The sequence below is a fragment of the Cydia pomonella genome, chromosome 18 (assembly GCF_033807575.1).
Source record: "Cydia pomonella isolate Wapato2018A chromosome 18, ilCydPomo1, whole genome shotgun sequence".
In the NCBI taxonomy this organism is placed as follows: domain Eukaryota; kingdom Metazoa; phylum Arthropoda; class Insecta; order Lepidoptera; family Tortricidae; genus Cydia; species Cydia pomonella.
This window is the reverse complement of record NC_084720.1, coordinates 14,728,659-14,756,390: the sequence shown is the minus strand read 5'-3', so window position 1 is coordinate 14,756,390 and position 27,732 is coordinate 14,728,659. Positions and strand designations below refer to the sequence as shown.

Sequence of the window (27,732 nt, the reverse complement as noted above, 5' to 3'; positions counted from 1 at the left end):
GTAATGGTCAATAAAATTTCACAGTCGCATCTGGGAGGTTTCAATTAAAACTTGAGCAGTTCCGATAAGTGGCGCTGCCGGGTTATCGCTGCCCAGTGCTTTTTAATTTAGTGTTCGTTTTTTTCCGTTTGACTTTTACCTCTTACGGAGATTTTATACTAGATCAATTATCGATCAACTTTAGTGTTATTGTGCAGTATTTTTTATGGATTGTTTCGATTAAAAGTCCATAAAGTATTAAAAGGAAAATCAAGGCAAATGAGCTCTTAACTGACTGCCATTGCCGATTTTTTGTAAACGCTTTTAATAACGCATACGCATATAGTATGCGTTATGAATGTTATGACATATTTTATCACACATAAATTTAAAACAACCTCTATGTTTTCAAATAAAAATTATATTCGCTTTGCTGAGATAATCTGGTAACTTCTGTGTTTTGACTAAAACTTTGTTACTCTAACAACGAATAAAAGTACATCGTCCGTCAGCGAAAATACTCCTTATATGCTTCGCAAAAAGTCTATTATTCTTTAATCACGTGTTTTCCCGGTACTAGTATAACAGTGAGGTAAAACAGTATTTCTTGAACATGTTGTTAATTCGTTAACAGTGTAAACATGTGTAAAGCAACAGCGTACGCTAGTGTGACGTAACGAGTACCTAGGTACACGGATATGTGCTTGTGTGGGTATGCGTAGCTACTGCAAATGCGTGTTACCTATACGGAGTAACTGAGTATGGTCACAACATACAGATTACAGTGATATGTGGCAAATGTGTAAATTTTAATGGACATATGATAAATTAGGGTGTTGATGATCCTAATAGAGAGATAGAATAGATTGGGTGCTGATAAATTTGGGTGTCCTATAGACTTTAAATCGTATTTAAGGGGAAAATAGATGAAGGCACTAGACCCTATTCATAGAGTTCTGTTCCTTCCGGTAAGTAAAGTTGCCAGAGCTCAACGAGGGTGCGGAGTTTTAGAGTCGGCAACGTGCATGTAACTCCTCTGGATTTGCAGGTTACGGAGACTGCTTACCATCAGGCAGGCCGTATGCTTATTTGCCACCGACTAAGTATATAAAGGAGTCAGATTTTGGTAGAGCCACTTGAATTTGATCTTGTATTAGTTGAATATTTGTTTAGCCAAGTATAATTCTCGAGCCAGAATGTAAAAAGGACAATAGCGGCAGATAAGCCGCAAGCGGTTTCCGGTCGCTATTTTTAAATGTAAGTATCTAAAGTAGTATTTCAGTGTTTTTGGATATATAAAAAATACCTTTCTATTTTTAACCGTCTGCCCTCAACTGTGTGCTACAGTTGAGGGCAATGTATCTTCAAAAATTAAACGTATACCATTTTTTGGTTTTATGTAAAATTTTAATTTCAAAATTAAACCCAGTTTGAGGGTGGTATTAATTTACTGTTCTCCCCTCCCTACTGCGACACGTTACCGCAGAACGCAACATAATAGAGAATCGTGTGTAATTTGCGATGCGACTCGCATTACATTCGAGTATGCACAAAGCGATGCGACTGCATCTAAGATTCACTTTTGATCCGCTTGAAACTGGATTTGGGTTGTCAGAACAGACGTATTCGTTGCAGCAATGTTAGTCCGTATTCTAGCTTATCTATGAGAAATAATATAAAAGGCTTGATTACTTTACTACGGACCGATGGAAGGAGATAGAGAGAGAAACAGACAGAGTGGCTCGTGTTGGCTACGTGCGCAATGCATGGTGGAGGTATATTATAGCGATTGCAGCGCATGCGGTGCTCAAATTTGGCACTAACAAAGGTGAGCGTCTTTAACATTTCGTACTTATTACTTTGCTAATCCGCGAAAATATAACGTGCTAGTCAATCAGTGCTAACCCGTATTTACTTGCGTATTTTTACATGAAATTGATTTTCCCACCTTCCCACCGCAAAAATAAATATAGGTATATTCTCATCCCCTTAGGGTCGCATTTTTCAAAATCGCTTACTTATATCTCATGGTTCCACTTTTATCACCAAGCAACCAACCAACCACCATGGAACCATGATGCCACCGCTGATGAACAAAATTCAACTTTCTAGCTTTTGTCTCGCAATCACCATTGTACCTACTCATACTCATATCAAACCTATGTGGGGCTGGGGATGGTGGGGCGCCTCCAATTGGTCACGCTGCTTACAAAATATTTAGTTATAATTGCCTTAGTATCATATATAAAAATCAAGAGTGAGAATATAAATAAAGATACAATATTATTTTGACAGCTTTAAAGCGTCTGGTAAACGTTACCGCTGGCGGAAATGGTCTGGCAATGTTGATTACCAATTCTTAACAATATTGTCTAATACATATATTAAAATTAAGTATGAGAATTTAAGAAAAGTTTTATTTACCTACCTTTAGCACCTCTTACCGGACAAATGGCCTTCGGACCCATATAGCAAGTATGCAGACATTAAAAGTACATACTAACACTACATTATCCCATGCATTTTATTCATGAGGAAATAAGTAAGGTCTGGCGGCTCTCGGATCTTGCTCTATAGACAGCGTGATTTTTTCCGACATCGTTAGCAAAGATCGTCATATTTCAACCAATTTTCCAAAAAAAATCTTAATAAATTAGAATCGTTCTATCGATAGGTGAAAACCGTTCGTTCAGTAGTTTTTGAGTTTGGGGGACGATTTATGAGACTGATGAAATCAGTACTGATTTGACGTTTTCCGCTAGATTTGCGGATGCTAGGTGGCGCGACAGTCGTACACGTAGAGAATAGCTGCCGGCCTTGACCTTAAGTTCGTTTAAATCTATTATTATTTGCGCGACTGAGATAGAAATACATTACTACAATTTAACTTTGTACTGTATTTCCATCTCTATCACGCAAATAATTATAGAATTAAACAGACTTCAATGCAAGGTCACAATACATGTTCAAGAAGTTTGTCGGCATCTGTATTATTGAGTTTATTGAGTTTCATGGAGTCGCTTTTCGGTGAAATAGAAAACACTATAACTAGATCTTATTGTGTTCTCCCTCTGAATTAGACCCTCTGATGGCAGTCTTTTTGTAAAAACTATTGGCTGTGTTTTTGACGCTCGCATTTACTGACGCTTTTGTTACAGCAACCTCATCTGGCAAAAAACAGCACAGAGACACAGCTGAGAAACATCAAAAATACGACAGAGCAACAAAGGACCTACGAGCCTCCTTTACGCCACTAGTCATCTCATGCGATGGAGCTGTACGGACTCAATGCAATAGTTTCTTAAAAACAGCATCAAAGTTAAATGGTTAATGGGGAAAAGCGTATTCACAAATTATTTTCTGGCTGAAAGTTAAAGTCCAAATTTCCATAATAAGAGCTGTCTCCATAAGAGTCAGACGCTCAAGACAACACATTAAAGCTTTTGAGTGCGAAGATGATGCAGGAATCATACCTATATACTGAAAGTCCCCCAAGACCCCTGTCTTCTACTACCTCTTCACATCACTACTGAAGGCAGCAGTATTTTTTATTTACTCTTTACCGTCTCGATGTGTATGTTTATTGTGTCTTACGTTATCTGAATAAAATGATCTCTCATTGGCTGTGTCAATTCTTAAGAGGAATCATTAGTGGTCATTTTTCGATACAAACGTTCTTGATGTTTAAGTAACATACATAGGTACATACATACATATTATGAAGTTCGGATCGGGCCGTACTGGTACTAGATTTTGTTGCTTGTAGACATAGTAATAGAAAGGAATTAGAGCACGTAGAAGTATTACATACAAAAGTGGATCCTTATTATATATTTATAATATACGCTTAAGATGTTTTTAAATAAAAATAATTTTATATAAATAAATAAATATTTAGGAACAATCTTTTACAAATCCATCTAGCCCCAAACTAAGCAAAGCTTGTACTATAGGTACTAGGTATACAGTACATACGTATATACGTTTTTTACGACCACATTTTTTATTTATTGTGTAGTTTAAATATAATGTAACACGCTTTCAGATAATTTCCCATTATAATTAATTCAGTTAAGTGTCGAATTCACACAGCCTAGTACCTGTCTCAGAACTCAGGAAATTCCACGAAAACTTTCTCTAAATTGTTTCAAGTTCTAGAATCGTAAACAGTTCTAAGTAATTTTGTTTTACAAAGTTAAGATAATTAAATTAGATTTGTGAAGTACCTCAAGAGTGATAAGTATGTAAGTATTTCACTTCGTAGAAATCTATAGCCATGACGTTTTAAATACTTATTTAAGTAGCCTGCCAACCGTTTTGTATGGTTACATAAGTAAATATTTGGGGACAATCTTACACAGATCGATCTAGCCCCAAACTAAGCAAAGCTTGTACTATGGGTACTAGGCGATGATATACATACATATATAGATAAATACATACTTTTATACTATATAGAAATCACCCGTAACTCAGAAACAAATATCTGTGTTCATCACACAAAAAAATGCTCTTACCGGGATTCTAACCCGGGATCATCGGCTTCATAGGCAGGGTCACTACGCACTACGCCAGACCGGTCGTCAACATACAAGCCAATTCGAATGTGCATCTGACATCAAATCGATATTTGAATCATATTAGTATCTTATCCGTTAGCTGTAATTTGCGCGTCCATTTCGCTCTTGTCAAATTGTCTACATACATTATAATTATATTAGAGATACAGCCTACTAATAATCGGACAGACGGACAGACAAAATCCGGTCAATAACAAAAAAAGTGTTTTCAATATTTGAAAATATATATTCTGTTCCTGGTTGTATAAGTAAAAGCGAAGCGATATAAGCAGCTAATAAAACGTAATTTATAGGAGTCATTTTGTAGGCGGACAGACCCACAGCAGTTATCGATAAAATCTATCGCACAATCTCCGTTGCGATTTCTCTTTACCAGTGTTTTATGGTTTCTACATGCTCGTTTTTGTACAAAATACATTTATAAATACATGAGCCAGGCAAATAAAGGGTTCCACCTCGGTATGAAAGATAATAAGCTCGAATACATCTTCATTATGGCATTCTAAAGGTTCTCATAAAGTCACAGATAATCTTGTGTATGTTAACGGCACCAATCGTGGGACATTTAAGTGATCATTTGGAGTATTTTTAATATTTCACTGACATTTGTAAAATTTCTACCGCTTTATGCTTTAAAAGTTGAATGTCCAATTCGTCCTTTATGTTTTCTATGTATTTAATTGGTTTTTATATTATTAACCAATTAAAACTATGTTTTTTGCTCCAGCCATGGGATGTATGGCGCCATTAATTTTCAAACTAACAAATATCCATGAAAAATTGAACTAAAGCAGCTCTTTGGCTCTTGTTTATGGTAAAATGTTGCCAGCGATTAAAAACTGATGGCAAATACTTGTTTTACAGGATTTGTCTATACCATCCCATTACTGGTGCCTGTTCCATTATAGGGGTGTTTACTATACGCGTCGAAAGTTATTCAATTTAGGGTTAGATGTCATAAAAGTCGGTTTTTCATGGGTACCGAAGCTTCTGTAGCTCCAATGGTGTTTACATCAAGGTAAAAACTGTAGAGCATACAATTTGCGAAAATTGAAAGTATATTCCTTTAAATTTGTTCATACGCTTAATCGTTTTTAAGATAGACGGCGCTCAGAACGCGCATCGCTCAGTCATATTACTTTTTAACGTACATATTGCTTCTGGAAAAAACTCAAAAAGCGTTTTTGTGATTTTTTATATAAAAAGATCCCTTGAAATTTCGGCGGTAGGGCTCTATGGGAATCTCTGGAAGTAGGGCGTAACTTTGGGCTTATGATTACTGCCTGTAGCATCTTGAGAAGAGCTTCTCACTGCCCAGAACTAGTGATGCAGCTTGTACGTTTACTTATTCCTTCGATAGATCAGGCCAAATCTAATTTCCGTCTACGAATGCGTACAGCCATTAGCTGAACACGCACTTAATCCTATAGTAAGTCTCCTCTGGTCCGCGCTCTTCAACTGCTTAACGCGCTCCTCGCATCAGCACCGAATGTGATGTTTTTGCAAGTAATTGGTCTGTAGTGAATGTATCACATTCTGTGAGGCGCTGGATAAACGTGAGTCATCTGTTATGTTATGTTGTTGTTCTATTATTGATTACAATACCCATTAAATACCAATTCCACGGTAAATTAATTTTAACTACCATACTATGTAATTTTTCAGATAAAAAAGTGCTGCAATGGAAGTTCAACGTGAATTCGGTGAATAATTACAAAGTTGTTAAATGTGACATTATACCATCACATTACCCGAGTACACCTCACTAGGTATATTACATTCTAAACACTTAGTCAAACATTTTGGGCGTGCTGCCAAAGAGGCTACGAAATAAACACTTGCTATGTCGACTAGAGGAATGCAGTTGCTCTGAAATTCCTCAACTGACTTAGATCAATTCAGCATAAGCACAGTAAAGGAACAAAGACAGTAACTAATCTGAGAAAATTTAGGTTAATTTAAATATAAATAAATAAATCACATTTCTATATTCAAGTCTCGGACACTGCGCAAGTCTCTAGTAATCAGCTCAAATAGACAGATACAATTATAGCACAAACTAGGACAAAGCTCTAAATCTCTAGAACAGTCCTGAAAATTGGCATTTATGTTAATTAAAAGTCCCTTTTTCATGTTCACACCATTTGACGTTGGGGGACCTCGAGGAACCGCTGCCATATTTGAAAATAATTATGTATCAACTTGGAGAAATTCGCCTTTTACTCTGAATTATTTTCTTATATTTTCATATTGTGGATCTAGTATCTTTCTGCTTATGATTCCCTACCATTTTTGGAAATTTCGGTAATTGGCGTACATTCATACAGATTGCAATACGAATGTAGCCCTGTATTAGGTGTACGGATCTACCCCAATAATAAAAAAATTAAAGATTTGTACCTGTTCATAAATTATGTAAAAAAGAACCTACACAATACTTATATACATTAGTATCCTCTTGATCGTAGTAACGTACCACTGAGCAATAGCTCTATAGAAACATCTGAGAATATACACGTCCAAATATTTACTTTGAGAGTGAATAACATTTACTTCCGCTCATGTCGCTTACGACGACTGCATTGGCGGCTAACTTCGGGAACACCTGACTTACTCTTGCCAACGGCTACTTACACACGCAAATTTGTAATAAATATGCTGTAAGAGTAACCGTATAAAGCTACTCAGAGTACAAATAGTGCCAATCTACCCCTACGTAATAGGTAAATCCCCCGTCGAAATAGCGAAAATGCTTTCATCATAATATTTTAAAATGCACTGATTAGAATACAACATAGCAATTTACGAAACATTTACTTATACAGGTTCATTTAACTTAATTCCCTCAATACGACTCAATTACATTAACACCCAAGAAAATAAGGCAATGGGCTTCACGCTGACACACTTCCGTCCTTTTTCATCGTATTTGGGTTAAGCTCACTATGCAAGCGACATATGCAGAATGGCTAAGCCTATTTTTATAATAGAACTATACCCCTCAAACATTGGCCACGGTTGTGACAGCTGCCACGGGCAATTTATCAAGTCGTATGAAAACGTCAAGTAAAGCATATTCGTCCCAATCCGTGGCAGTACAAATTTATCTTTTCTGTCCGGATTGCGAGCGCGGGCTGGTACAGTTTTTAGTCCAAAAGGCATAAGTGCGAGTCTTGTTGGAATTATTGCGTTAGAAACGCCGTTTTTATAAGCGTCTTGTCTATGGTTCGACTGACATATTTATCGGTGCATATAGAATTTGGGTGATGATTTAGGGCAAAATTTACCCCTGGAAAACTTTTTATTTTTGGGATGTTTATTATTTCTTTGGTTACTGAAATGATGTTTCACTTTAATTATAGGTTATTTAATTAATTAAACAGGTATTACAATTACAAATGTCAAAAATACAAATTTATAACAAATAAATACAATTATTAAAGAAAATCTAAAAATCTACTAACATAAATCAAAAACTATCAAACAAATTCGCCCCGCGTCCCTCCAGATACAAAGGAGCCCAATACGCTCGCCACTTTACTACGTTATGAATAGATGTCATTTATTCCTTTCACTGCTATCAAGCAATTTAATTCCACAACACGAGTTTTAATATAAATTAAACTAAGATAGTTTATGTTTTGTATTACTTAAGCACTTCAAACACGCCTCAAGGGAAATACAAAGCAAATATGGCTCATCAACCAAATATAGTTGACATAGGTACCTTACAACCATCATCAAGAGCTCTAATTAGACACTTTGTAAACTAAATACCAAAATATCGCTTATATTTCCTTCACATTATAATTTAATACGCTAGTTACCTTCATTTAACACTTCAATGGCGCTTGCTAAACATTTTCCTATTGGATACATATTCATTAATTTGCTGACAGAGATGGAGTAATTTTAATGAGCCATTTATTATTCAAATTGTAATTTCCTTAGCGCGGGATCAGGGAGGCGTTGCTTTTCTAATTCCGTCAAAATAAGGCGGTCTTACATCTTTAACGATATTAAATTTAGAAATGATGTTTTTAAATGTACGTACGGCAATTTAGCGGAGTTTCCATGGAACTTGTTGTCATCTAGGTTATCTTATTTCAGAAAATAAATAATTTATCCTCCAGGTACCGAAGGACAGGTAGATCAACTTACTTAGCGGCGCCTTTTGAAACAGATATATTTAACTGGTCAGTAATTTTAAAGTACGAGTGACAGTGGAAAATTGTCAAAAATTTCGAAATATTATACTCCTTTTTAATACCATGCCGGTGAGATACTGTTCACCTAAGGATAAGTGGCAACCGTTGCCACTTATCTTATATATTAGGTGAACAGTAAGTGTACGTTGCGGTGGTATTATATGCGCGTTGCCAACCTTAAACATACATGAAAATACTATTTACACGTAAAGTTAGTATAATTATACGTAAGTATTAATATTATACGTAAGTATAATATTAATCAATACTGCATGAAACTATCTCAAATAATGTAGCACCCGGGTACGTCTTTAAACTATGTCCAAAAGAGAGTTATGGGCATTGTGAATGTCATATCACTTTATGTAGTAGAGCACAGCACAGCGGATATCATTCCAGATCTAGTACAGAGCCCAACTGGGGAAGTACCTCCTTCCAGAAAATCGCAGTCAAATAACACTAGACCCTAATCATGTGTTGTGTTCCTACCGGTGCGCGGTGAGTAAGGTTGCCTGAACTCAACGAGGGGGCAGAGTGCTAGGGTCGGCAACGCGCATATAACTCCTCTGGAGTTGCAGGCATACATAGGCTACGTAGACTGCTTATCATTAGGCGGGCCGTATGCTTGTTTGCCACCAACGTAGTATAAAAAAATCATTATAGATTTTCTTTGTATCACGAAAATAAAACTTTCCGTGCAAGGTCTATATGCCAAAGAGACAGAGGAGCTGCAAACATGTAATCCTAGCGTTCGATCAACCCCATACAAAGCGGGTATTGTCATACCGGAGTCACAAAGAGCCTCTACCTGCAAGGTGCACCTTATTACATGTCACACTTTTCCGCCCAAGGATATTTACTTTTGGATGCTAGAAGAGATTCCGTAAATTTTGCCTGCTTCAGAATTCGAAATTTATTTTAAATTTGAATTTTATTCTACTGTGGTAGTAATGTTGATTTAAATGTAAAATAGACCATCCCCTCTTTTGCATTAGGACTGCTTGGGAAACACCTTGCTCATAAGGTTTACATCATTGCGTGCCTTGTCATATTGTATAACAAATCAGCAAGCAGCAGATAATAGTGTCCAGTGGGAGGCATCATGCGGTGGCAAAGGTCTTAGATTTGATGAACAAGACCCTTTGACATAGTACATAGCTGCTAAAAGAATATGTATAAAATTTGATATCAATGCCAAAATCACATTGCATTAGAACCTAAAATAGTGAGTTTATTATATTGGTCACCTAGATTTTTGGCGCATTCAGCGAACCTATATCCGTTTCCATCCTTTCTTCAATCTGGCGTGAAAATCTACTCTCTATTCGGAGCGTTGTGGCGCTAGTCTTTAGTAGTGTAGAACCTACTTAGATGGAGTCTCTTCGCTACTTCCATACATATCACTTGTTATCTCTAACGATTCATATATTATACAGTATGCTTAACACGTTCGCATCTTTTTTTTAATTAAAAACTGATCGGCGATTGGCTGTAGTCACACCTGATGGAAAGTGAAGACAGGGCCTAAGATGGAGCTCACCGGTTCAGTAGTAGCCTATTCACTCTTGCTTTAAAGAGACCGAGGTCATATTTATCAGGAAATACAGATGACGTGAGCGCATTCCATTCTTTAGCCGTCCGTACCAAAAAATGAGGAGGCAAACCGTTTAGTGCGAACAAATGGAATGTTTACCACGAACGGGTGCATTCGCTCCCCACGCCTGGATGTCCGATGATGGAAAGGAGAAGGTGGGATCAGATCATGCAGTTCCTGTGCGCACTCCCCGAAATCTATCCGATAGAACACCGATAGGCTAGCGACTCGACGGCGATGCTCAAGGCTCTGTAATTTTGGCTTGATAGATGGGTCATCGCCAAAAAGTCTATGAGCCCGGCGCTCTATCGAGTCCAGGGCCGCCAGCTGATATTTGGCGGAACCGTCCCATAGGTGGCAAGAGTATTCCATGCTCGAGCGGACCTGTGCTTGGTATAGGGAGAGAAGCTGTTCTTTCCTGTAGACATCGCAAAGTTAAGAGATGAATGTAATGTACTCGCGATATTTATTGAAACACTTAGATAAACGAAGAACATAAAATATATTTTAAAAGATTATATGTATAAGTCACATTGTTTTGTAGATGTTTTTCAGCCTGTTATGGTAACGTATTCAAATTGTTCTTTAACCCTGACAAAGTTCTAAAACCAAATTTAAAATAATATATAAAACATATATTAAATGATTAAGTTTTTGGCAAAAATCTCTTTTTGTTACAAGCTTTTATTGCTGACCGAACTTTTCTTTCCACGGGCAATTAATACTCATCGAGACAATTCTAATAACCCCAAACACAATTAGTTTACTTACGTTGCTTTATAAGAAAGTTTCCATAGCCATTTCCTGTCTGCATCATCAGATCAGCTTTATGTCATCATAATTTTGCACTGTCATCCAATTTACATAAAATATTATGTATGCAAACTTTCAGCTCGATCGGAAATCAGGAAGTGGGTTAAATTTAGCTTCCAAGATTTTACTTACAATAACTACATACATACATACAAACTAAAACGGCAAGTCAAATTACAGCTTATAACACCATATACTTAACTGTTATGCAGGTTAATACGTAGGTAACGTAAACAAAAGTGCGACATTAATTTCAATTCATATATCAAAACAAAACCAATTAATCACAGTCATAAAAACAAAACACGATAACTTTTATCAGACTGCCCCATTGCCAAATATACCTATATTATACATATTGGAAACAATTCCATCCATCAATACATTTCAATTTAAACTTGAGTCGAACCTAGTGATGGGATTTGAGTCTAAATATAAATTTAAAGGCTGCACTAAAGAGACTTCTAAGTATCGTTAGCGTTTTTCAAGGCTTTATCTAATCTGTAAAAATCATTACTGCAAAATATTCCAGTATTGGGCCTTATAAAACAAAAATATCCTAAGTAGGTCCAGTCCAGTATGCACGCTCGACGCTGAGACCGACCGACATATATATCTGGGGGCCTAACGCGAAAACCGAAATTCACAAATTGCAGGGATCTTTCTCTTTGACTCTTACTAAGACGAAATTAGAGTGACAGAGAAAAATGCCCGCAATTGACGAACTTCGATTTTCGCGGTTATAGCTCTGGCGGGTGGGCGTCAGCGTCAGGCGTGAACGCTAAGGCATATGAACTCGAGTATTTACGAACCCAACACTGGTCCGGTCCGAGCGGCCGAAATTTCATGCCACGCTAAGCAATGCCCAACTTACATAATTGCTTTCAACCGTTTCGTACCAAAACCTCGCTGGAATCAATGACCGGAATCTAACGAAGTTTGATATTGCAATATTTGTTAGAATTGATACTCTTTGGAATACTGAATCGGAATTCGGTATAATTTTCATGCGGATTCGAAGTATTCATTTAATTCGTATTCTATTTCATTTGTATAGCTTGTAGTTGCGCTCTCTCGGAAGGGTTTCCACGGAAGACCAGCGTCGGGGTCCCGAAGGGTTCCTTGACATGAAGCTGAGTGGAGATTTCAGTGACGCTTTATAATGATATTATGTCAGTGCTATTAGTTAAGTTTAAATTTAGCGTTTTTGAATAAAGCTTCTTCTATTCTATTCTATTCTAAATTGATAACGTTTTTTATGGGCGTCAAAGCAATACACTATTAATTTAAATAATCATCGTATTTTTATGAAAGCGAACCACATGACATTATCAACGAATAATCGCAAAATAGCTCTCCACCTACCCCCAGTACTCTAAGAGAGACTCTAAGACTTCTAAATTACATCTACCTTTACACCCCCTTCAGGGATTAATATCGGGAGATAAAAGTATAGTTGTCCTCGCTTAAAAATATCAGTGTGTATATTTTCATCGAAATCCGATTTGGGATTGTTGCGTGAAGGAGAAAGAAAAATCCCATTGGTATCTATTTTCTTCTCTTTGTAGATACAATTTGAAATAACTTTTTCGTATTTAGTATTCGTAAAAATTTTTACTTTTCTTTTAGACTTTGGAATTTGAGTCGCCACAATTTTATCACGTTGTGGGAAAATAATATTGAAATTAAAATTGAACTATTTATTTCAGGTATTATATATATGTAAAATTAGTTACATCTTAAAGACTATGCTAGTAACTTAGTATTCAAAGTATAATGATTACATTAATTTTAAATAAAAAATTATATTATATTTTCCTCGTCGGTATGATTTAATATGAACCTTTAATTTTAATATATAATCTAAACTAATTGGATAATATTTTTTTACCACACTACCTGGTAAAGGCCCTCTTGATTGTTTAAAACCTAATGAGAAAGTTGCATTTTATCCACATGTGGGGCAAAGTAATTAGATACAAATTTTGAGTTGTTTCCTTATGTTAGCTGGTAGAATTGACTTTTAATGATTATTTAATAATGATTTTTTTATTACGTTTATTACGATTTGATTTGCTTTGATTTTTTTTGTATTTCTTAGTTAGTATTTTCCTCGCGTTGGTGTAGTGAAAAATTTTGTTTCACTCGGAGGCAAAGTTTGTTAAACCCTCATACCGTGAAACCCTCGCAACGTTCAAGATCCCACTTCTCGAACCACTCGCTACGCTGTTGGTAAAATTTTGAAATCTTTCGCTTGCTCGGGTATCAATATTAGCACGAGCGGTTAAACAACAACTTTGGCCCCTTATAAAACAAATAACTATTTTATAGTAGAGTCAGTTTGCGTAAGCTCATTTGGGCTAATTATAAAATGTTGATATTTAAGTAGATCCTAGCTCTGTTGATTGTTATAAATTGTAATCAAAATATTATATTCCATGTTTGTTTTGCAAACAATGATCTGAATTTAATTTATTGTTTTACGCTAAATCAAATATGAATAGCAGGTGAATTACAGGCATAATCAGAAACTGATAAAGGTCAACTAACATTTCTAGTGATTACAATAAATATACCGACTTAAAATGAAAAACATAAACGTATATAATTTTATAATTCGAGGTCAATATTAGTGTATTTATTTACAGATATTTATTTGTGTGTTTATTGCAGATATTTGTTCCTGAGTTATGGATGATATCTATGTATTTATCTGTAATATATATATATATATATATATATATATATATATATATATATATATATATATATATTATATAGTCGTCTAGTACACACAACACAAGATTAAGCTTAATGTAGGACTAGGTCTATTTCTGTATGATTGTCCCGTAATATTTATTTATTTATAACTACGAGTAATGTATGAAAATTAAGTTAAAATTTGAGTCACTCATAACTCTTGACATATTATACCTTAACAAAAGTTATGTACGAATCAATAAAAAGTCGGTTATATTTTCTAATAAAATAGCTGCATAAAATTGTATTTTTCGCTCCGCTGCATCCTCTAAATCTTTAGCTTTAAATAGTTCCACTTATTCAAAACATCATAAAGAATACTCAACAAACCCAACCTTTCAAAGTATCGATAAAGTTAAACGAACGGTCACTTCACCTGGATGCAAAAAGACGTAAGTGCAATGCTCTCTGTATGAAAATACGTCGTTTTGTGTTAGTAGAGTAGTATTTCAGTATTCTAAAAGTTGTAGTAAGTCGGGAGTTAAAGTTGTTTTCAGCTGACTCCGGGCGACGGGAAACTTCTGTTTGCCCGCATTTAACTCCATGTTATACGGGACAGTTTTAATTTTATTTTTAACTTGGTTAAAAGGTTTTAATCTTACATCGGGATACCTGTTAAAGAAAAGAGTGTTAAAAGAGACTGATCTAACTTCTGACTAATTATAGCTACCAGGTGCCCATTTCTCGAACGGTATTTGTGCGGGTTCGGGTTCGCGTTGAGTGTTAAAAGTCAGAAAGAAAGTAGCGAAAATGTTTATTAATTGTTATTATTAAATGTTGTTATATGAATGTTAATGTTATGATAATAAAACGCCGGCCGCGATGGAACCTAAAGGAACACTAAAAATGGGTTAAAGTAAATTGTTGCTTTACGCGTGTTTTGCTGACAGCGCATGCACGGCGCACGAGGCTATAAACGTGTTGAAGGTGCAATGCACCGAACATTACACTACACCGAACAGACTAATATTATTAGTCCACCAACTATCAAGACGTATGGGTTACCATAGCAACACATAAATAATATTAGACTAATACCGTTCGAGAAATGGGCCCCAGTAGTGGCTTGCCAACAATGTTCATTAGGTAAACCGAAGTTTTTTTAGCTTGCCATATCTTTGGGATTTCTAGAATAAAGTTTTCAGATGTCTCCAAATGAGCAAGCCAGTGGGAATCGATTTCTATGGATGCTTCGCCACTGCTAGCTTCTGACTAACTGATCAGGGGCCCATTTCTCGAACGGTATTAGACTAATATTATTAGTCCACGAACTTTCAAATCGAATGGGTTACCATGGCAACACACTAATAATATTAGACAAATACCGTTCGAGAAATGAGCCCTAGATCTTTTTCAAACAAAAACATCACTTTTGACACTGACAAATGCGATCCATATCGTATCTAGACCTGATATTTGACGAAGGGAGGTAAGTTCAAATCAGGCCGTTAGACTGTATTAATTAATTCATTGGGTTCAGCTGCTTGAATTTGACTTAGAGAAAGATTTTTACACTTGCCATATTTTAATACCGCTGACTTTAGGTAGTCTGCATTACCGGTGAACCGATTTTCGTTACTTTCCTTTTTATATGTAAGTAAATATGTAAACATACTTATATGTAAGTATACTGTAAAATATGTATGTACACACAGGTGTACATACATATTTACACTAGGAGTACAGACTACTAGTGTAAATTTATTCGATGGCGTAAGTAACGTGATGTACGCTTTTGCGTTAAGTCTCATTTTGTATGGGATTTTGAGTTTATTTACACTAGGGGCTCACAAGTTTCGGTGTAACTAAATATGAAATTGTATATTCGACCTACAATGACAGGCCTGATTCTTAAATACAATAAAAAACTTTAAACTTTGAATTTTAGGGTTTTGTAGTCACGTAGAAACCCTTATAGTTTCGCCATGTGCGTCTGTCCGTCCGTCCGTTGCTTTGCTCCGCGATTGTTAGCGCTAGAAAGCTGCAATTTGGCGTGAATACATTAATCATGTTTTTTTTTTGCTTTGACCCAATAGTATGTGGTGCCATTGGATAGGTCTCACAAAACGAATACGGGTTTTCATAACCCATTATTTAAAAAGTTAATATTTTCAGAAACAATCGCTCCGAGAGAAAAAAAATATGTACCCTCTCCCTTTAATTTTTGAACCATGGGTACAAACAATTTGAAGAAAAATCATGATACAAAAGCATATTAAAAGCACGAAATCTATAGCGAACATAATTGGTACAGGCGTTTTTGAGTTGCAAAAAAATCTTCTCTTCTTAGTAAAAAGACGTACGAAGCGCTGCGAAGCTACGCTCTTAGTTCCTTATGCTTGTAATGTACATGATACTTAATAATATTTAGTCCCCGTTTGGCCTGTTCTGACAAAATGGTAACTACGAAATCCTAAACTGAGCTGACTGTCCGACGTCCGACATGCTCTTGGCCCATTTTTTTTGTTCCACTAACAGACGAAAAAAATTGAATTTTGTTATTTTTGTGTTTTTAAACAAACTTTGAAATCTTTCTCCCCCTTGACAGTACTTTTGTATTTTGGGTATATGTAAGAATTTATATATATGGCACATTTGGTTTTGTTAGGTCTTGTAAAGTACAATAGATATTCTAGAGGGGCAGAAGCACAAATTGCATTGACATTATATGACGTTTTGGCCGTCAAAGGATTAATTTTGCCTCTGGGCATGCTGTTTCTGACACAAGCAAAGTTAGCTTTTGCGAACATAATCTGAAGTAGAAAACCAGATTAGAGACGCGCTTTCATCAACGACTAGCTTCATAAACAGAATTTTAAAAAACCCTCGTTTTATCAGATTAAATAGACTTAGAGCAACTTTATCATTCTTAGTAATTTTGTGTTCTGATGGTACTCAAACTTTATTTTATTTTATTTATTCGCCAACTTACATTGACAGTTAAACAAAACATTAAAGTTAAGGGTTACAGACATACTTAAATCTAATTAGACTAAGCTTATCACAAAATTAAATTAATATTAATAGTTGTGGGTGTAGATTAATTTCAGTTTAGATTAATTAATTTTATGTAAAATAATGTTATTAAGTAACGCATTCACTGCCAACATTTTCGTAGCGCTACGCGCGTAGCCGATTCTAGCGTTTTCCCGCTTTGTAGAGGAAAGCGACTACGAACAGAGCGCCCGCCGAGCGGATTCCCGGCACTCAATGTGTTAATATGGTTACGTGCAACGTATAGAGAACTAGTGACTAATGTCATTGTGCTGGTATTCAGAATTACGAACATCCTCATTATAGGTGTAATGCGAAGCCGGAGACTAGCTCCAACAAACGGTGATGGCCCCTTAAACTGAACATATTGCAGTTGTATCGGATTAAATATCGATCCACTTTAATTGGACGGAACTAAGTCTTATTTTCATTGGCAATGTTGGTTGTTGGCCTTTAAAAAGAGGTAGTCGGTATTGACTTATTTTTAATTGCTTTTTTTAAATGTTGATTCAACAAGTAATAAGTTGACTGCGGAAAGAAAGGTACAGTTATCGTTAAATTATTTGATATTATTTATTACAGTGATCCTTAATTGTAATAACACAATTGAGTCGGGTCTGAAATTGTAAATTTATTGTAAATTGTAATCGTAAATACTTAATTATCAGATTTGTAAATTGTATATTAATTAAGTTAAGTACAGTTTGTTGGTTTTTACCCTATTTGCGAATGGAAGAGCGGGGTCTCCCGACACAAGTATTGTTATACTTAATGGGAGATTCCAGCCCTTTATGTTTCGTATATTATAAGTTAAGCCAAATAAACTATTTTGTATTTTGTATTTTTTTGTATTATTTGTTCAATTTAATGATATTTGAAAAACCTACTTTTTGCAAAGTGTCACTTGCCACCTTTTGACATCTATAAGGATATTTGAACTAAGTAGGTCCCATATTGGCAACATTGCCATCAAAAAGGCGTTTTGCACTAAGCAACAATAAAATCTAACTGGTTTTAACTCTGAAACTAGGCGAATAAAAAAAAAATGGGCAATTTAGTCTTTGAATATGATCAGGATATATTCTCAAAATCTCTCGGGTTCCTCGTGGGCACGTTGTGTATTATTTTCTTAATGGCGGTTGTGCAATCTGCCACAGTTTTACGAATTTTTATAAGTGGCACTACTGATGTTCACAGTTGGGTGTCACCCCTAAATGGGTTACTTAAGTTGGGGCACCGACCGTACAAAAAACACCAACCCAATCAGTTTCACAAATTATTCGCCTTCACTTTGAAACAGAGCAGAGCTGAGAGCACTAATATGATTCAATTAACCTATACAAGTCCTTTATTAAATTTCCTGAACGCTAGAACCGAATAAAAAAGCAGTTTTGAAAAACAAACAACCAACAAATTGCAATTATCCCCGCCAAGCTGTGAGCCGAGCAATAATTTCGATTGGTAGCTTTATTAAATTTTCCTTTTTGTGGGGGAAAAACTGCGTTTTAAATTCTCGGGCATAAAATTGAACAGCATTTATTGGATTTAGCAACAATAGTTGAGTTTTTATAGAAAATATGAATTTCGTTTTCAACGTCAGAACCGATATTTTATTTAGGTACTTAAGCAAGCGCCTGCGTACTCTGCTTTGGAAGCCACCTACGACTTCGTGTCGTCGCCGTCGAGACAACCGGGCCCTGGGGGCGGGAGGCGCGTGAGCTCTTCCGAGAGCTTGGCAAGCGACTCAGGGAGAAAAGAAATGACCCGCGTTCTGAGTCATGGCCAACAGGTCTCCATCGCCATACAGCGGGGTAACGCTGTTGGTGTCATGGGGACCTTTGGACCAGGCTTGGCTCAGAACGGGTTTTAGTTTTTTAAGGTATATAGTTAGTCTAATTATTATGTATTTTTGTGAAAAAAAAATTAACGTTAATAAGTTATTGAAATATTTATATTCGACCTATTTCATCATAAAATTACTAGTGGCTTTGTGAGATGTAGACCTCGCGAATTCCTATAGCTCCGCCATTATAAAAAAAAATCATATAATTAGCGAACGTTTTTAAAACAACTCTCGAAAAACCGGTTTTCAATTCGATTAAAAAATTCTATATTCAAGTAGGCCTAGCAAGAAGCACTTTCAAATCTATTCTTATCTCACTATCAATGAGCATAAGCGATTTGATTTGATATGATTAGGTTGGCTGTTTGGAACCATGTGAACAGAACAAATATTTTTATTTACAACGACTCTAGTTCGATTCCAGCCCAAGGCACTGGAGGTCTTGGTCACTTTCTCCTTTTGTATATACGGTGGGCTGGTTCAACCCGACAGTTATAAAGGTGTATTTTTGACCGCATTTAGAGACTCTAAATCTGATACAAACATTAACATATACCTAACGACGGGCCTTACGGGCACTAAGAATGGTGCTTGTTCAGTGGTGTCTAACGCAACTAGTTGCGATCAATCGCGCGCGTGATGCGAACTCATCAACCAAACGCGTTGTGGCGTTAGACTGTACGATTGGCTTGGATCGTCTGTGTGACACCGCTGTAACACAAAAAAAACTTGCCGATGTTGACCGAAACTTATATCACATTTTTTTCTCCTTAAGACCTCAGGAATGCGTTGTTTAAATCTGTCGTTTATTTCGGTTTATAATTCATATAGTAGTAGTGTTTCTACTTGAAATAACACAAATTAGAATATTTTCATAAAAATAATTTCATTTATTCCTAATAAAACAATATTTCATTCTTTTGACACTTATTTGTGGCAGATATAAAGTAATAAACTTCCTCTTAATTTATATTCTACTCTTTCGTAATTTACTACCTACCTACCTTATTCACATACCCATTTCACGTAAGACGCAATTGTATTTTAATGGAAAAAAGATATCAAAATCAATAACATAGTAAGTGCATTTAAACTAATTACAATCTCGAAGCACTCTACCTCTTACAAACAACGTATCTAAACTAAATGCAACCTTAATAAAGATTGGAGCGGAAATAATTTCACATTTTTAAAGAAAACCGCATCTGAATCCTACTTATTTGACCCCTGACTCGCAGGTAATCTGTACAGGTTACTAGGAGTGTTATAGCTCTAGACATACTGGTGGTATCAGCTACGTGGCTGGATGGAAGGCTTGGAATTTAATTAATGTAACAGTCTTTTACACTGTAGCTTCTAGAAACATTCATTTTATGTAATTTCGGTATAAACTACGTAAGAATTTTAAGTGTCTAGTGTGAGCTGAAGTTTGGAGGCTAGAACAAGCTTTTTGAGGAATTCCGGCAACTTAGTAAAATACTAGTTTTTGGGAACAAATCAAATAATTTATTTATATAATATAGTATTGTGTTTTTTTAAATAGTAACACCATACTATATAAATTATAAACTGAAATAAATGTCATATTCTTAAGAAATAGTGACAAAGCCGTTCAGTGGTGAAGCTCGGATTCGAACCGGCGGCGTATTTAGCTATCGCGACTAACGCCATGAATACCTAAGCCACCTCGCCAAGGCGGTACCTGTACCAGTTACACACATGAAACGTATGCAAATACAGCCAAGGTGGTCAAATCCGTCTGCAGGAAATTCCATACACGAGCATATTTTTTTCAACCGCAAGCAATAGAGCATACCTATATATTTGACTGCTGAAACGAGCAATGTCTGCTTTGTCGATGAAAATAATTGTTTGATAAAAGCGCTCATATACGGAATTTCCCACTGACGGATTTGGTCGCATTGACTTAACTTATCATCTTTGGAAGAGGCAGCGGTAGCTCAAAATTTATATAGAAATTTTTAATCATAGATAGTTAGATTTAAAGCAGGATTATAATATTTATAATATATGCCAACATTTAAATTAATATACGTCGATACTCGTATTTAAACGTCTATGGCTAAATTATTTTTGCTCAGAACTCTCGAAGAAGTTTGAAAAGAAAACAAATAACAGGTTTATTCTCTGAATAAAATTAATAACCAATCAAGAAAAATGTCAAGGACATTCTTTGTGACATCGACTTATTAAAATCCCTGTGTTTTTGTCAGTTAGGAAGTTTTATTAAATTAAATAAACAAGATCTAGAGGCACTTAATCAGGCTAAAACCAAATAAAATATTGATGGAAGAAAAATTCAGGTCAAGTTGCGCTATACCTATATTAGATATGAGGTATTAAAGGAACCTGAAGAATCCGATGAAGATAGAAAAAAGACTTGCCATCCTAAGGGCATCCTAAAGTTTGATTAAAACGTATAAATATACAATATAAAAACTACAATTTTTCTGTAGCACTCTCTAAAAAGATCAGCGAAAGCGTGTAACGCCACTAGAGTTATATGTAGAATGTAGATCGTGTCATTCATGAAGACGCGTGCCTTGACTCCTATCGCAGTCATTTTAGATTTGACGGTCAGGTCAGATTTGACAAATCTGCGCCCCATCGTGGATGACACGAACTATACAAGCGCCCGAAGGGTGCGGTGGCCGCATGCTTTTTTGCCACCGGCATGGTATAAAAATGCTTAAAATTAATAGACCGTTATCGATTTTAGTCGCAAAAATGTCAAATTGATTGATTTAGTCGATGAAATATTACACCTTTTTTTAACTATTACAAATAACAAGTGCTCGTTTTTATTAGCACGTCTTGTTACCTTTTATTTTAATAAATTTTTTTTTTTTTAAACAGACTCGATTAATTAGTAATGATTTTTTTTCTGATGGACGTTTAGGTAAACGCGCGTAAAGCACTGATTTTGTCGACCTTATTTGTAAATTCCGTAAAGTTTGGACTGCTAAAAATAGTAATTTTGTATTACACATAGGTATCCTGTACTTGTGACCGAGACAACCTTGACTGGACTTGTGTGTTGTGATGTGGTGGTGGCCGAGTGGATATGACGTCCGACTTTCAATCCGGAGGTCGAGCGTTCAAACCCCGGCTCGTACCAATGAGTTTTTCGGAACTTATGTACGAAATATCATTTGATATTTACCACTAGCTTTTCGGTGAAGGAAAACATCGTGAGGAAACCTGCATACATCTGCGAAGAAATTCAAAGGTGTATGTGAAGTCCCCAATCCGCATTGGGCTAACGTGGGGACTATAGCCCGAACCCTCTCGCACATGAGAGGAGGCCTGTGCCCAGCAGTGGGACGTATAAAGGTATTATTATTATTATCCTGTACTTTAACTTTAATAAACTACATTTTTGTTATTATAAAGTTAAACTGGTTAAAATGAAAGTTAGACGAAATTAATTTTCTCCAGAAATTACTTCAAAACAAGTGTCAATTTCTCTAAAAATCGACTTAACTTCAACGTAATTTTGATACTTAAACAATCAACATTTGCTGAAACGGTTCTTATACATCATTTTGTATCATTTAGCACCATAATTTTTTCATGAATTTTTAAAACTGTCCCTTCTCGTCTTATATTATCGGGGACGCATGCTTGCGACCTCATAATTAAAAGGCAAGATGAGAAAACGTGCTAATAGAAACCAATACTTGTTATTTATATATTACGTAACAAAAGGTGTACAATTTCAACGACTAGATCTATCAATTTTAGATTTTTGCTCTATAATCGTTACCGGGCTCTTAACCTAGATACCGCTGGAGTGACGAAGCCCTAAAAGACCTGTCCGCCCTCGGAATACCCAACTGGCGCAAAGTGGCGCAGGATAGGGCAGAGTGGCGCGCTCTTGTGTCAGAGGCCAAGCTCCTGATTGGGTCACTAAGCCAGAGAAGTAAGTAAAAAAAAATAAAGTGGTCAATTACTAAACCCGGCAATAAATAGTAACAAGTCAGCTGTGGGTTAGTGTAAACCAGCTTAACCGATATGCCTTTTCTTTTCAAATCGAACTGAACGTTCTATTCATTTATTTTATGCACTAGTGTTGACATACGTGTTCTCGTTGCAATTATCTATTGCTGCTTTTTTACACAATTAAAAAAATAAGCATCCGGAAAGTGGGCTAAATGGTTACCGAGTGGGAAAGTACAAACGACAGTGGAGGAAACGAGGGAAGGCCTTTGCCCATCTATGGGACACTAAATTAGATTATTAGACTAATAAAAATAAATCGCGGACTTAACGCCTTAAGGCGTTCTCTAGACATGAGACAGAGAGACTACGTAGACAATTATACATCAGAGGGCCTACTGCGAACCTCGTTCGACGTGTTAACTCTCTATCGCACTTGTAAATTAGTACGTAAGTGTGACAGGGAGGCAACACGTCGAACATGGTTCGCGGTAAGCCCTCAGGAGTAGTCACAACAAGTCTACCTACTAATAATTTAGATTTTTTAATCGATTTAATGTTGACTTCCTTAATTTAAAGGTACGAGTTTACGTTTTTAAAAGTACTGTTTATGTTCTCTTTACAAAAAATATTTCGTCATAATATTTATCTTATATACAGTATGTATCTGAACATAAAGCAATTACTAAAACCCGTTAATGTTTAAGTCTTTCTGAGCAACTTTTTATGGGACCAACCCAGAAATCGGGGAAAAAAATTGCCTGTTTCATACATTTTGCTGGTCTGATGTTGAAATTTCCTATGGGAGAGTCAATTTTTTTCTTCGCGATTTCGGGGTTTATCCCATACTAAAAGTTGCCGAGTATGTATGGCCTTTATGGCGTTAACGGGTTCGAGTAATTGCTTTACATTAGATACATACTATATATTATAATATTTTAAAAGTAAATAAAATAAGTTACATTTATGACAGTTATGGAAAGTGCTATTCATATTTTATTCGTACTATACTCGTTATAAAAAATATGAAAGCAAGCAGCAAGGTTTTTAAAGTTTTATTTAACCTTACTTTTAACAGTAAGCAACACCGCTTAACTAAACTCATAAAAGAGGCACTTATGTAAGCAGGCAGCCGGATACAGGACTAAGAGACAGTAAAACTATTTACATACATACATACAAAACTTTTTCTGTATATGGAAAGAACCAACGACGTCTAGCATATAGACTTAAATGATGTTATTTTCAGACACCATATGCCTAAACAGTTGTCGCCCTTACAAGAAATAATCCGTCAGATGTCAGCCCAGTGACAATTTACAGCTGATATAACAAGATTACGACTATTAAGTTAGAATCGACCTCCTGGAAAAACTAGGTTACTTATGTCTTAAATTCTTAATTTATCACAAGCTCAAGCTAAAGATTGTATAGGCTATAACTGAACCGGTGAGCTACATCTTAGGCTGTTGTCCCAATTGGAACTTTAATATACGTCAAAAATTAGCTCTATACACGATATGGATCAGTACCCCTAGTGTAAATTTGATCGACATCATAACGTGACTAACGCGTTTGCGTTAAGTCTCATTTTGTATAGGATTTTGAGTTTCCAAAACGTCCCGCTTGGCGCGCTCTTTCTAAATCTAATACAAAATGAGACTAAACGCAAACGCGTACGTCACGTTTCGAAATCGAATTTATTTACACTAGGGGTACAGATATATCAGTGTCAAAAGTGACATTTTTGTTTAAAGGAACGTCACTGTATATATCCACATCGTATTTGGAGCAAATTATTGACGTATCTTAAAGTTCGAATCGCGTCGTGTATTCACTTCCTATTAGGTGTGACTAGGACCAATCGCCGATCAGTTTATAATAATAATAATAAAGTTGCCGCCTAGAGCCCGGTCCTCAAAATCTTGTAACTTATAAAACAAGCAAACTTATAACATAAAATAAACAAACAAATTAAAGCTGTCTAGCTGTCAGTATTATTGGGTTAGAATTTCGAACTTAGAAGCTTTCGTAAAATGGATACCTACTATTTTAGTATTACGTATGTGCCAGTACAGTAAGTATTTGTAGTCAATTTACGAAAAGTAAAACAATCTCAATCTTTGACGACTGGTTTGGCCTAGTGGGTAGTGACCCTGCCTACGAAGCTGATGGTCCCGGGTTCAAATCCTGGTAAGGGCATTTATTCGTGTGATGAGCATGGATATTTGTTCCTGAGTCATGGGTGTTTTCTATGTATTTAAGTAATTATAAATATTTATATATTATATATATCGTTGTCTAAGTACCCTCAACACAAGCCTTATTGAGCTTACTGTGGGACTTAGGCAATTTGTGTAATAATGTCCTATAATATTTATTTATTTAATCTAGCCTAGTCTATATATACGTCTCACTGCTGGGCACAGACCTCCCGTTATACACAAGAAACATAAGAATGATCGAATAGTTAATAGAAACAGGCGTTACTTCGGAAATCCATATTAATTAAAACAAAAAATATTACTTTGCTTATCCGCGAAAAGATAACGTGCTAGTCAATCAGTGCTAACCCGTTATGATACTTACTTGCGTATTTTTACATGCAAGTAATGTTCCCACCCACACCCACGCTTGCACAGTAGGGGAAGTGATCAAGGTATAAATAAATAAATATGCCCGACCATTCTAGACAGCTGATTCAGTCGTCGGACTTTGGACCGTCAACATCTGAGGATGCGTCGTAGAGAGGCGAAACACGTGCCGAGTTTTGTATTTTCGGTGGTGGGTTGTTATATTTATTTGCGTATTAATTTTTGCGGTGGGAGGGTGGGAACATTAATTGCGTGTAAAAATACGCAAGTTTAGTAAGTATAACGGGTTAGCACTGATTGACTAGCACGTTATATTTTCGCGGATAAGCAAAGTAATATTTTTTTGTTTTAATTAAGAAAGATCGAGCAATAGTCCCGAAATTAGTACGAAACGGAACTTCACATAAACTTTTAAATTTCTTCGCGGTTTCTCGCGACAACGACCTGTATCGAAATTGAACCACTATGTCACGCCATGTGATCAAATACATGTTCATATATTTTGTATGTCTACGGTATGCTCGGTTATTTCAGCGTGCGCTTTGTTTTTCAGCGGTTCTCAAACAGTGGCTCGGAGCGAATTCAGCAATAAGTACTGAAAAAAGAACGTAATAAAAACCAACGGTATTTGCTTTTAAAGATTTGAATGCTTTTGGATAGTATTTTGAATGGGAATTTAGTTTAAATTGCTTTTCGGATAGTTGAAGTTCTGTTTGTCGATTTTTGTCTTTAAGATTATTTTTCGTTCTAGTTTACGCTATTTAAGTGATTCATAATGTTGTTTTAGTTAAATTATAAGGTTATAATATATAGGTTAATATCAAACACAACCAAGAATCACCTTCTTAATAGACTTCAGAAGGGATGCGTCATGAAATTCGTATGGATATTTTTTTTCTTTATTTTGCAATACGGCTGTACAGAACAGCAATGGAAATTAAAAAAAATATAGGGACATTCTTACACAAATTGACTAAGTCCCACGGTAAGCCAAGAAGGCTTGTGTTGTGGGTACTCAGGCAACGATATATATAATATACAAATACTTAAATACATAGAAAACATTCATGACTCAGAAACAAATATCTGTGCTCATCACACAAATAAATGCCCTCACCAGGATTTGAACCCAGGACCATCGGCTTCAATATATTTTCTTATTTGAGAGGCCTAGTTTGGTCCTATTCACCTGTCGATCGTTTGGCACAAGACTTTAATAATATTTTGCACTAAAAAGTTTACCGTTAGGTGGAGTCTTACAAACAGACAAACAGATGGACATATTTACTACAAGTAAAAAAAGTCTTAACAACATAACCGAACAAAAACAGAAAAAAGTGTGTTTCTACTTTAACATGCATACTTTGTTCGTGTATGTAAACTCAAACCCATTTTTACCTCAAAAAAACTCTTTAATCAAATACGTAGCTTTGCGTGCGTCATAACCTCCCCACCCCCGGACCTGATTTAATTTACGAGCAACGGGAGGTTATGTGTTTTTAAATTGTTGGCGTGGAGATCAAAACATTGATGTGCGGGGAAAATGTGTGGAGTGACAAACGTGCGTACATGGATCAGGAATTATCACTAGATGGAGTATATGAAGGCTCTGAAGTTGCAAGAGGTGAGATAGCGGATCTTGGAGCCCATTCAGATTTGGCAACTTGTTATGGGTTTGAACTAATTTTGATACTACCTTGACGATCGTCTTGAAGAGTGTGCATTACCCACACGAGTTACACAGGGATCTTTTGTATAATTACCCCCTTAGAAAAGATCCGTCAACTACTCAAAAGCTTTTTTTACCATCGCCGGATGATGGAGCTCATGGGTAGCATTTTGAATTCCTTTGGTTCCAAATAGCCTGAGCCAAAGTCCTTCATTCTTTGTCTGGTGAGGGCGTGTCATTCACATATTAGGTGTTTTACTATTTCTTCCCCTTCACCACACATTCGACAATCGGTGTTATCAGACAATCTTGGCAAAATTGCTTTGTAGCAGTAAACACTCCAAGGGGTGCTCCCTAATGAGACATTAGCTACCTGTACCAAAGAAAGCGCATTGTTTTTTTGTCTTATGTTTATCTTTTTCAGTTTTGTCTATGTTATAAATAATAGCGGTCATGGATGCAAACTATGAACCCATTTAAGAGCCATTCCTAGCTGAGCAACTTTTCAAATCTCGAATTTTTGAAGCTATGTTTCTGTCGCGCTGCGGTGGGCGCGAGCCGGAGCTATCTAAGTGTGAGTGCGCGCACACAGACGCGAGACTCGTGCGCTCGCTCATTGCGCGCCGTTCCGTCGACATCGCCCGCGAGCCGGACGGAATTTATTCTGCGCTGCCCGACGCAAGTTGTTTTTGTTGTTACCACGTAATATTGTTTTTCATTTTTATATTATACTGTATC

The 27,732-nt window shown here is 36.1% G+C and overlaps 1 long non-coding RNA gene across 1 annotated transcript; it reads left to right on the top strand.

Annotated features, from left to right (window-relative positions):
• Positions 1-324: 324 nt before the first annotated feature.
• On the top strand, positions 325-3,623 carry LOC133527784 (uncharacterized). Its single transcript, XR_009800916.1, has 2 exons — positions 325-1,807; positions 3,138-3,623. It is a non-coding gene; the product is annotated as an uncharacterized LOC133527784 (long non-coding RNA).
• Positions 3,624-27,732: the final 24,109 nt, after the last annotated feature.